At 35.1% G+C, this 12985-nt stretch overlaps 1 long non-coding RNA gene across 1 annotated transcript in view; it reads left to right on the top strand.

Moving 5' to 3' along the window:
- The window catches only part of LOC127874488 (uncharacterized), a 32537-nt gene extending 20701 nt beyond the window's left edge, over positions 1-11836 (top strand). Inside the window, exons 3-5 of the long non-coding RNA XR_008046946.1 lie at positions 3350-3528; positions 8407-8459; positions 11154-11836. This is a non-coding gene — a long non-coding RNA (uncharacterized LOC127874488). The remainder of the gene's footprint in view (positions 1-3349; positions 3529-8406; positions 8460-11153) is intronic.
- The last annotated feature ends 1149 nt before the right edge of the window (positions 11837-12985 follow it).

Genomic DNA, 12985 nt, shown 5'->3' with positions numbered 1-12985 from the left:
AATAACAAGAATAAAATCACTACATTTGAATTTGTTAGATGTGCGTCAACACGATTATTGCTGAAAGAATGGGAAGATCTATAATGCAGAAGGAACTAGAAATGGCGCGGCAGAGGCCGACGCGTATCCCCACGCGGCATGTTTGACCCAGGGGCGCCCCAGGGTTGGTAATGGGGCCATGCAAAGTTGAGATTGACCGTATTGTCATAAGAGAAGTTCAGTATCAATTAGAAGTGAATCGGTGTAAAAATGTTGAAGTTATAGTAAAAGGCAATTTGGGGTGGATGTGGCCTATGTGGGCGGGGCGCCCCAGGGTTGGTAATGGGGCCATGCATAGTTGAGATTGACCGTATTGCCAAAAGCGAAATTCAGTATCAATTAGAAGTGAATCGGTGTCGAAATGAAAAAAATATAGTAGAAGGCAATTTTGTGTGGGTGTGGCATATTAGGGCGGGGCGCCCCAGGGTTGATTATGGGGCCGTGCATAGTTGAGATTGACCGTATTGTCATAAGAGAAGTTCAGTATCAATGTGAAGTGAATCGGTGTAGAAATGAAGAAATTATAGTAAAAGGCAATTTTGGATGGGTGTGGTCTATGTGGGCGGGGCACCGGTAAAGGGGCCATTCATATTTGAGATTGACCGTGTTGTCATAAGAGAGGTTCAGTATCAATTTGAAGTGAATTGGTGTAGAAATGAAGAAATTATAGTAAAAGGCAATTTTGGGTGGGTGTGGTCTATGTGGGCGAGGCGCCCCAGGGTTGGTAATGAGGCCATGCATAGTTGAGATTGACCGTATTGTCATTAGAGAAGTTCAGTATCAATTTGAAGTGAATCGGTGTAGAAATGAAGAAATTATAGTAAAAGGCAAGTTTGGATGGGTGTGGTCTATGTGGGCAGGGCGCCCCAGGGTTGGTAATGGGGCCATGCATAGTTGAGATTGACCGTATTGCCATAAGAGAAATTCAGTATCAATTAGAAATGAATCGGTGTCGAAATGAAAAAAATATAGTAAAAGGCAATTTTGTGTTGGTATGGCATATGTGGGCGGGGCGCCCCAGGGTTGGTTAAGGGGCCATTAATAGTTGAGATTGACCGTTTTGTCATAGGAGAGGTTCAGTATCAATTTAAAGTGAATCGGTGTAAAAATGTTGAAGTTATAGTAAAAGGCAATTTGGGGTGGATGTGGCCTATGTGGGCGGGGCGCCCCAGGGTTGGTAATGGGGCCATGCAAAGTTGAGATTGACCGTATTGCCAAAAGCGAAATTCAGTATCAATTAGAAGTGAATCGATGTCGAAATGAAAAAAATATAGTAGAAGGCAATTTTGTGTGGGTGTGGCATATTAGGGCGGGGCGCCCCAGGGTTGATTATGGGGCCGTGCATAGTTGAGATTGACCGTATTGTCATAAGAGAAGTTCAGTATCAATGTGAAGTGAATCGGTGTAGAAATGAAGAAATTATAGTAAAAGGCAATTTTGGATGGGTGTGGTCTATGTGGGCGGGGCACCGGTAAAGGTGCCATTCATATTTGAGATTGACCGTGTTGTCATAAGAGAGGTTCAGTATCAATTTGAAGTGAATTGGTGTAGAAATGAAGAAATTATAGTAAAAGGCAATTTTGGGTGGGTGTGGTCTATGTGGGCGAGGCGCCCCAGGGTTGGTAATGAGGCCATGCATAGTTGAGATTGACCGTATTGTCATTAGAGAAGTTCAGCATCAATTTGAAGTGAATCGGTGTAGAAATGAAGAAATTATAGTAAAAGGCAAGTTTGGATGGGTGTGGTCTATGTGGGCAGGGCGCCCCAGGGTTGGTAATGGGGCCATGCATAGTTGAGATTGACCGTATTGCCATAAGAGAAATTCAGTATCAATTAGAAATGAATCGGTGTCGAAATGAAAAAAATATAGTAAAAGGCAATTTTGTGTTGGTGTGGCATATGTGGGCGGGGCGCCCCAGGGTTGGTTAAGGGGCCATTAATAGTTGAGATTGACCATGTTGTCATAAGAGAGGTTCAGTATCAATTTGAAGTAAATTGGTGTAGAAATGTTGAAGTTATAGTAAAAGGCAATTTTGGGTGGGTGTGGTCTATGTGGGCGGGGCGCCCCAGGGTTGGTTATGAGGCCATGCATAGTTGAGATTGACCGTATTGTCATAAGAGAGGTTCAGTATCAATTTGAAGTAAATCGGTGTAGAAATGAAGAAATTATAGTAAAAGGCAAGTTTAGGTGGGTGTGGTCTATGTGGGCAGGGCGCCCCAGGGTTGGTAATGGGGCCATGCATAGTTGAGATTGACCGTATTGTCATAAGAGAGGTTCAGTATCAATTTGAAGTGAATCGGTGTAGAAATGAAGAAGTTAATGTAAAATAACCTAAAACAATGAGTGAAAATTTCTGACCAGGCCCCACCCCAATCCCCATAACTTATGACCCAAAGGTCAGATCAAAATTTCAAATAGTGCAGGGTCGCACATATGCTCATAGCAACCATGTTTGTAAGTTTCAAGGTTGTAGTGCTAATAGTGTAGGAGGAGATAGTGGCCGTGACGGACAGACAGACAGACGGACGGACAGACCGACAGACGGAAAGACGGACGGCGGAGATAACCACAATATCCCCACGCTTTCCAAAAAGCGTGGGGATAATAATTCAGTTTTTTTTTGTTTGCACATGAACACAAATTCTTAGTTTGTATCGTTCTTGCAGTAAATGTCTTGAGTTGAACAGTTATGTATGCAATCTCACATGATTGATAAAATATCGTTAATGAATATTTAATTAGTTTCTACCCCCAATACTGTTAATTCTGACAACCCCGACGTACTATTATCAGTTAATTAGGAAATGTCGTGAGCTAGAATTCTCCGTCGACAAAAAAGAGAGGATTCACAAGTATTACCCGAAAATGTATGTTTACTGAACTATTACTTTGCCGTGTAAATGTCCTATGGTCTCTTGGGCGTGTCCTCACGATAAAAAACAAATACCGGATTTACAAAAAATATCGATTTACGCCTTCAAGTGACAACACATAAAATGAAGACGTTGTGCTCTGTTTTGTGGACCATTAGATGTTATACAAACTGTAAGTTGTGATCGCTAAACAGTTTCGCAAATAGCATACAATACACTAAGGAGTTTGGTAGATTTCATTCACGAGTAAACAGTAAACTTTATTAATATATATTATTTTATATAAAATAAGTTTTACGTGGTTTGTATGGAAATATCAATGATTTAATATTTATTAAAATGGTTCAAGAAGGAAATTAAAACAGAGAAAAGTATAAACAAATTCAATTGTATCTTTGCTCATTAAGTCTCTACTCTTGCTTCCAAATTATTACAGCAAATGAAACGTATCTTCAAGCTGGTCGTGACGTTGTGGCTATGGCGATTGGGCTTAGATATTGGGACATCGTGAATGAGATCTACATTCTATGAGCATATAGGGTCCACCCAGGTAACAGACTCACGCGCGATTATATAAGCATTCGGCTTTCCATGCAATCGAGCTACAATAAAACGGTATACATAACAAACAATGCCAGACTCACAGTCAATAAATAACGTCAAATGTTGTCCTTAAAACGGTATTTCCTCCTCAGAATTCTCCAGTTATTCATATTTGGAGCAATCATAAAAATGTGTTAGTTCACTCATGAAATAATCTCGGTATTTTCCATATAGATCACAGTAAAATACAACATAAAATATGTTGATTGACGACTTATTGCGATGTTGATTCAGTAACGTCTTGTGTGTTTTCGGATCGCATGTACGAAAGTGCTCTATTTTTCTTATTTGTAAACAGGGGATTTGGAGAACCCATTGATGTTACGGGTCTTTTTCACTTTAAACGCCAAATAAGAACACAAGTATCGGCAAAATGACTTTATTCAAGGTTATACAGCTCCCCTTTTAATTAAGATAATAAAAAGATAACAAAAACACAGTTATGGACAATAAAATACATTACATTATATTGTAAATACGCATAACATTATATAAACCTTTGACATACATTCACTCAGTGTGACGCTAGTTGATATATTTGCACAATTTAGAAAATGATCCAATCAAGATCATTTAAATTAAAGTTATTATGTATGTGACCAAACTATAGTACAGTTACCAAAAAGTGAACATAATTTTTAAATATGCAGTTTTGATGTAATCTGTCAACCGTCTTCGTAAATACAATTATAAATATAGCACAAGACAACATCCGATTTTATTCGCGTGCATTTTAAAAGGTTAAAAATGACTCAATTTCCTGGGATGTTAATGTATTCCTTTCGTGCATAATTATATCTGATTGCAGTTACCGGACGTATGGAGCTTACATTTGGCATGGTAGTCAATGAAGCTACTGTATGTCACAGCTGTTATGATAAGAATAGCATATTATATATTTTATATATATTTATATTTTAGCTTACTTTTTGGAACTATTAACATCAATATGATGAAATAATTTTATTTAACCATTTTTGTTGTAAGACTGATGGTTTGGTGGTCGGTTTTAATTTATGTTGTCACATACGAAATGATGTAGTAGTAGCCTAATGCATACTCTTCAAGTGCGACTTTAACCCATTATTGTTTTTTTCTACTAATGGCTCATTTCTGTTTGATTGTTGAGTTCATCTGATCATGAGCTGAGGGCATTCAAAGTGTACTGTGTTTCTCGCGTCAGTTCAAGGTCGTGTTTCTCGCGTCAGTTCAAGGTCAGGCCGTGTTTATGAAAATTTTAAGTGATATTTTCCTGGACTAGAAACATCAGATATCATGTAGCCACGTGTAGTTCCAACACCAGTGATGTTTGCTAAGTGTTGTTAATGTATGCAGTTGTCTGTGTTTTTTCCTTTTTAAACACAAATAATATTGTTTACACAAAATTGTCTGACAAAAACATTGTTACTAGTATTACTCATAAAGTATTAGTTGACTATAACATACAGCAAGATTCGAATTTCAGACATGCCACAACGAATTTTACGAACACATTACAAGAAGTTTTGCGATATTTTGTTCACAAACAAGCCTCAACAGCTTATCTTCAAGTTAACGTGAATTGCTGCTTAAGCGATAGGTATTTTCAAATAAAACTATTACGTCACATTGTGAAGTTGAGATTTAAGACAAGTCAATTTGTAAGCGAACAAAACATAACTTTCTCCAACGTCGAAACTGGGACATGAATATGTGTTTAAAATTGATGTCGTCGAAACAGTAATTAAAACAGATGACGCGCTTTATTTTATGCTTTCCGGTGGTTTATAGAGAAATATCAGTGAAATAAAACTGGTATTTCACTGTTTTAAACAGTGACAAATAACAGTGAAAAATAACGATATTTTTCACTGTTTTACTGTGAAATGACGTCATTTTTTTCAACGAAATGACGTTATAAATCCAGCGACATTATCCAGTTAAACTCTTTTACAATGTAAATAAACGGTGAAAAAGCATAAAATAAAAAGAAAATTTGTCGGATTCGATGGAATATCGATTTTAATTCACTCGTGATAATAAAAAATACATATTTTCACTCGTGGCTGTGCCACTCGTGAAAATATTATTTTATATGATCACTCGTGAAATAAAATCGATATTCCATCGAATCCAACAAATATCCTCTATGTATTCTAGCAATATAACTATTTCCGCACAGCCTACTATTTTACAAAATAAAACCATTATACGAATATTTTTTGTATGATTGATGCAGATGATAAAGCTACTAACAAAGAAATAGTTACTAATGTCCCAGAAAAACATCGTGATAAAAGGACACATGTACATAAAAATAGTATCATGAACAACTGGTTAGCATGAATGATACATGCATATGATTCAGAATGTGCGCGATAAAATAAGACTAATTCAAAACCTCGAAAGCTCATTTCCTTGTGTGAGATTTAGGGAGATAATTTCAGTTTCTTGTTCCATCTAACCTAGTTGAATATCAATGCCAAAGACCGTTTCACCTTATTATGTTTACCACGGTTGCAAAAATTATATTAGTGTTTTCACACTTGCCAGGTTCAATCTCATGCCTCTATGTTGTAAGCTTCATTACCTCACCGGAGATGACGCATTACTTAAAATAAAGTATGCATACTGTTATACTATACTTGTTCAAAAGCTTATCAACCCACTTTTAAAAGTAGATCTCCTGACACATACTCATCACCATCTTCATCAATGTCCATCATCGGTCATTACTAATGTAATCAGCACTATTTAAAGCATCGAGCATAGGCATGTCAAAGAAATAGATGGACACAAGTAATAATAAGACTTCAAAAAAGTATGTTTCAAAAGATATTTAATACCAAATAAATAAAGAGTATCCATACATAGCCAACCTTTATAGTTATTCATTTTGGGGTAGTATTACAGCACTTATTTCCTGTATGTATGTTACATATGAAATTGTTGACAAATAAGTACACATATCTTATTATAGATTGGTCCAGATATCTTCCACAAATAAGAACATGAATAAAAGGTAATGAGGTAGTTTTACATTTGAAACGAATTTTCGTTACTGACCGACTTGCACGGGTGAGAGCAAATATAAATCATAAATATATAAAGGTACAATGTATAGTCCTTCTAATTTAATAAAGTATATCAATAATACAAATCCTACAACAAAATCAGGTGAACAATTCGCGTAATTATTAGCTAGTCTGTTATTCAAGTGAAGTTACCTTACTCTAACTATAACCGTACACACGTCTAATCTCCATTAATGATATTGATATTTTTATCCGCACAGGTTCCTTTACATATGACACGTGAAATCGGCCAAAACAACACAGATCAATTACAAAAATAATTAAAAGATACATAACAAGTTCACGAGTATAAATGGAACGGTTAATCAGAAGAATATTTTATAATGTATTTAGCACTTTACACAAATTCATATTAAATTTGGTCTAAATATGCATACCAATAAGCCTTTAACAGAGAATATGATATCATGAGATTATCGTATTGTATTAAGTTTGTTTTATGCATTTTGACATAATATCCTAAATTACAAATAAAGCCAATCAGAGAATACTCTTAATATTTGCAAACTTTAAAATATCGACCAGAACTTTACTTAACGTTAAATTGACACAGGTTTCAAAGAATTCAAACAATATTCTAGTGTTTTGCTCAATATAGGAAAACATGATATAAAGCGATATAAATTAAGAGCTTACTTGCGATTCCGTTTTTGTGTTTTGTCTTCGTCTCATGCATCTAATGTATGTGAGACATAATAATAAAAAATAAAAACATTCAATTTGACTGAAAATTAATGAATATTTCGGGTGGCAGTCGTTTTCATGTGTATGATAGATCTTCGGCTGATACTCGGGGCCTTTGTTTATGCTGTTGTATTTATTGTCAGAATTTGACGCCGCTTTTTGACTGACGATGCTGCTTCAGCATCGTCTAAGTTATCATACCATGGAAAAATGCTTCACAATGGCGAGCTATGTAAAAGACCGAGCCAGTCCGATTGAGATAGTGTCGATTTTCTAATCGGCATATCTCGTTGATAAGCATTGGTAACATTCTCCAGCAGAGTTGTCGTTCATGCCTCAACATAGGGTACGACTAAAATGCGTATATGACTCATATCGGCGGATATGACTGAAAAGTGCGGATATGAACCTATAATGGCTTTTTAAATGTATTTTCCTTTATTTTTGTTATATGAAAATCGTTCTGTGACAAAAATACACGTCGCTAATGTGTAATGTTACGATCGAAGGAATTAAAAAAGCGTTTTTCATTGGCATTTTAATTTCAGTAACTCTAAATTAATATCCGCGAATATGAACGACCAGTCAGACCACCGCTTTTATTAAATTGCTCTATTTTGAGGCAGTCTTAATATATTTATCACATATTGTGAATTTTTAATTGAACAGTGATTTGTTCATAACAACACTGCAAAAAAAACGCATAAATATTGCCTATATTCGTTCATATTCGCACTTTACGTTCATATCCGCGGATATGAGTCATATACGCATTTTAGACGGACCGCTCAAGGTCAAACATCAATTGCCGCGCCCATGAGAGAATCTTCACACTCGTGTCAAAACTTTCTCACAGTATACATCGGCTTGTTTTGCTATTTAGAAACTGTCATTTAGGATATATGAGTTATTTATTAACTAAATCCCGCTTATGTCAACAATGGATTGAATTCGAAGGATACATTCGATGTGAATGCAGGACTTTCTGGATCTTGACAGCTTGACACGGCAAAACTGGTATTTTTAGTTATCAATTTAAGTCACATTTTGCTTTGTAAATTGTATTCGAGAATTTTGCGACTTATTGAATGACTATGATACCCGATATCAGCATATCACATGGGATTTGCAGATCACCAAGCTGTCCTGAAAACGTTGGTTACAAAGTCTTTACTCATATTACGGGTTTGTATTATTTCTTCTTTCTATTTTAGTATTAACTATCATTTTTAAGTCAAATGAACTGTGTCACAGTAAAAGAGACATTAAGGCGATTGTGGCCAGTTTGGATCCAGATCAGCCTGCAGTCGCTTGAAAGCTGTTTGCTTAAAAGCGGTTTACCATTATTTGCATTAGTCAGAGGTTAATTCCGCCACGCCAGGTCAATAAATACGCACAATATCTATGAGTTAGCGGTCGATAGTCGCATAATTTGGTATAAATAATAATAATGATGTTCAATAAATACGCTTACAATCTATTAGTTAGCGGTCGATAGTCGGATAATTTGGTATAAATAATAATAATAGTAATGTTCAATGTCAAATATCTCTAAAAGCAACAGATGTAAGGCGTCTTCTGATTGGCTAACACTCAAGGGTCAGTAAAGACTGAACGTCGAATTACAATTTTGTACATCGAAGTACAAAAAATGTACTTCGACGTACATATTGTACGTCAAAGTATATTTCTCTTTTTAACTGCTAGGTCTTGTTGACTTTTGACCCAAATGGTACGCCGTAAATGTGTATTCATGATATTGCCTTCGAGGTACTTATCCGATGTTTGAAGGAAAGGGCCAAGAATGTGCGATTGTGGGTCAAGTTCCCCAGGGGTACTACGTCCCCGTACCCCCAATTTTTTTTCCGTACCAAAAATTTTTCATACCCAATTTTTTTTCGTTGCAAATTTTTTTTCGTTCCCAATTGTTTTTTCGTTCCCAATTTTTTCGTACTCTAATTTTTGTTTCGTAACCAATTTTTTTTCATAATTTTTTCGTTCCCAAAATTTGTGTACCAATTTTGTTTTTAGTAAACAAATACACAATTGAAATGATGTAGATCAACTTAAATTGATGCTTTTATATATCCATCCTCTTCAAAAGCATTGTCACACCAGTACTGTCAGTACTTTGATTTCTTTTTGTAGCCAATAATATCGCGTAGAACAGCCGTCATTCAACACCTATTTTTATTGACTGTAAACCTTGGATCATTTAAAAAGAACAAGTCAGAGGAATGTTTAATAAAGACTGTGAAGTGCAAGCTGGAAATAACGTCATAACCATAAATGCATGGATTGTCTTTTCAAACAAATACTCTTTGAATTGAGCCAACTAGATTTGTTATAAGGGCCAAACCGCACGTAGCTGTATCAAAGTCGATCGTAAATACCATACGGTAGTCTTTATATTGCGATATGCTGAAAACCATAAACCTAAGATGTATGGGTAAAATCATATAGAAATCAAAAAACTATCTTCTTTAGTCATTATATCCATTTAAAGGGGCCTTTTCACATATTTTGGCATGTTTTGAAGTAAAAGAATGAAGAATGAAGAATAAAATTAAAAAAAGAAAAAAAGTAACCCTCAACAGGGCTCGAACCACAGACCCCTGGAGTCCTGGCGTAAAAAGTCTCCGATTTAGGCCCCACGACCATTCTTCCACTTACACTGGCAGGTGCATTTAATACTATATATAAGTAATCATCGTAGTTTTGCAAAATATAGCGACAACAACATAACTCTCCAAATTATTCAATCGTTTCGCGTTGCAACGCTTTATAATTTTCAGGTTTTTAAATCGTCAAAAGATGCATATAATGGCTATAATAGAACATGGTAAATGTTCAGTATTACTGTTTCCTCACAAATATCATAACTAAATCGAAAATGTGCGAATCTGAAACAATTTTTTTTTAATTTGTCAATTTACCAAAACTTGAAAAGCAGGACTACATTAAACGCAAAACAGGTTTTTCTATTCGGCCTCCACTCTCTGACCCTTTACGAGAGTATGACTACTGATCGAACATAGTTTAAGAGTTCAAGGCTATACATTGGTAAATATGATACTATCTGGCCGCTAATAAATGGATTCCCTTTAGGTGAACGTTAATGACATTGGGTCTAAATAAGTCAGAGGAATAAGCCTTAATATAACGTATCGGATTTGTTATATTTGCTTTTAAATAACAATTATATATGTGACACTGTTGGAATGCCTCTTTTTAGCTGAGCACAATCATATACAACACACACACATTTTTTCTTGAAAGAAACCGTCTAACTTATGTATTAGCTGTAGACATACAGTTTTATGAATGCCAAGATAATTAAGTAGAATGTAAACGATTTGCCCCCAACTTATCTATTCTTGAGAGATGATCTACACAAAAAGATAGACCAGGATTTCAGCAATACTTAAGCAATAACGGTTTTTTCCCTGAGTATGTGGTATATGTGTCCTGTGTATCTACTGACAGTATGTAAGAATACATTTTAAGGTATCAGTTATCAAGCATGTACGGACGACCTAACATTTGTGTACGTTTAGTGTTGTATGGAACATTCTGCGATTCACATGTTACAGATAGCAAGAAGCCAAATGCGAAGTCGAAACAACAATTCGATACAACATCTATACCAATGTAAATGTCTGGATAACTTTTATATTGTAACATCTACACTTACGGTAGACTATGAAAAACATTTGTTTTCTGGACACACTGTTTAACTCTACGCGTAAGGTGTACATAATAATATCAAAATTATACTGCTTAATTTGAAACATAAAAAACTCTTTCTATGCATTAATTCATTATGGTCTTTTTAATATTTGTATATGCACTTTATCAGTTATATGTTATCGTTTTCAGATTGTGACTGGGCTATAGAAATGGCGACAACAAGAAAGCAATGAACATGAGTTTCATTTGTATCCGTTTAACTATCCGTCTACATTTATCGTAAATATTTAATTGTATGTGTGTCCTTCACAGCACGACACTATTTGAGGTTATGTGTGTTGACATAGTTTGGATCAATGCTTATTGAGATATTCTTTCGAAAAAACAATAATGTATTAAGATTGTGTCGAACGGCGTGGTCAACATCATTAACATCATTATCACCATCATTTCTTTTCTTCTTCTTCTCCTTCTTCTTCTTTTTATTATTATAACAACAATATTGTTTTTTCTTTTTTACGTGAGATATCAGTAGACACAACAAATAACTTATCACTTAATTGCAATGTATACGTTTTATTCGCGTTAATATGTAATAAATGGAATAGGTTAACGGAAGTAGAATGCTACAATACACATGCATATCAGTTGTTCGATGTTATTTTATAAAAATATGTATGTCGACTGATTTCAACCTATGTCGTTACAAACTGTAAGCACAAAAGTGTTTAACAAAAACAGGGAAATACAAAGTCGTGTTTAACGTATTTAATACACAAATGTATCGTTAGTTTCCCCAGTACAATATAATTAAACCAATTTTGTTAGCATAAACAAATCGATATGTATAAATAAATTATGATAAATCGGTGTTTGAACCATCTTCCAAAATTGTGCAGTTGGGTATTATATTATCGATTGTAACTCATGGATTCTTAATTCCCACGTAATTGAGATTAATAATAATGATAGATTATTGATAATGTAAACTTAAGCTGTCACAGCTTTATTTTGTCAATAATGTATAACCATGTCTTTATGATTGCACATATTTTAAAGCACCCCTTATCATCTGCTTACGTAAAACTTTCATTGTTTGCATGAAACATAAATTAATTTACGTGGTAACAATGACATGAAAATATTTACGAGATAAAAAAAAACAATATTGATTATCATTTCAGTAGCAATGCTTGATGTAAATCTTCTTTTAACTAAGATCGTCTCAATTTGCGTAAAACCGAATAGTGAGTTTGTATTCTGAACCATTTAATACATCAACAATTAATTTCTCATCGCAAACGGTGCACGTTGCAACTTTGTACCATCGGGATTAATCATGATTTTTGTCTTGCATGTTCGTATATGTATTTGCATGTTCGTATATGTATGGAAGCTTATATGGTACACCCAGATGCTGTGATGATGTCAACATTCTATGACGGCATGATATGAAAAAGGTGTCATGGCGTAATCAATAACTCATCGTGTCGACTAAAACTATGATGGCAAATCATTTTCACAAGAGCATGACGCCAAAAATTATGTTGATTTGTCGACTTAGAGCATGTCGACCAAATATTTTTTTCGGGAAAAGCCGGAAACATTTACGTCGAGTCTTTAACTTAATGTCGTTATAGTGAGTAAAATTAAGAGGGAAAACGCTACAAAACTATGACGACATACCATGTTATTTCACAGTAAGTTGATATAAACTAATCCGGCATGACCATATTATTGGGGTGTACCATATTCTATGACGGCATAATATGAAAAAGGTGTCATGGCGTAAAAAATAACTCATCATGTCGACTTAAACTATGATGGCAAGTCATTTTCACAAGAGCCTGACGCCAAAAATTATGTTGATTTGTCGACTTAGATCATGTCGACCAAATATTTTTTCGGGAGAAGCCGAAAACATTTACGTCGAGACTTTATCTTAATGTCGTTATGGCGAGTAAAATAAAGAGGGACAAACCAACAAAACTATGACGACAAACCATGTTTTTTTTCCACAG

Source organism: Dreissena polymorpha, chromosome 3 (genome assembly GCF_020536995.1).
Source record: "Dreissena polymorpha isolate Duluth1 chromosome 3, UMN_Dpol_1.0, whole genome shotgun sequence".
Taxonomy (NCBI): Eukaryota; Metazoa; Mollusca; class Bivalvia; order Myida; family Dreissenidae; genus Dreissena; species Dreissena polymorpha.
Note: the sequence above shows the minus strand (reverse complement) of the source record. Positions and strands in the feature narration are given on the sequence as shown.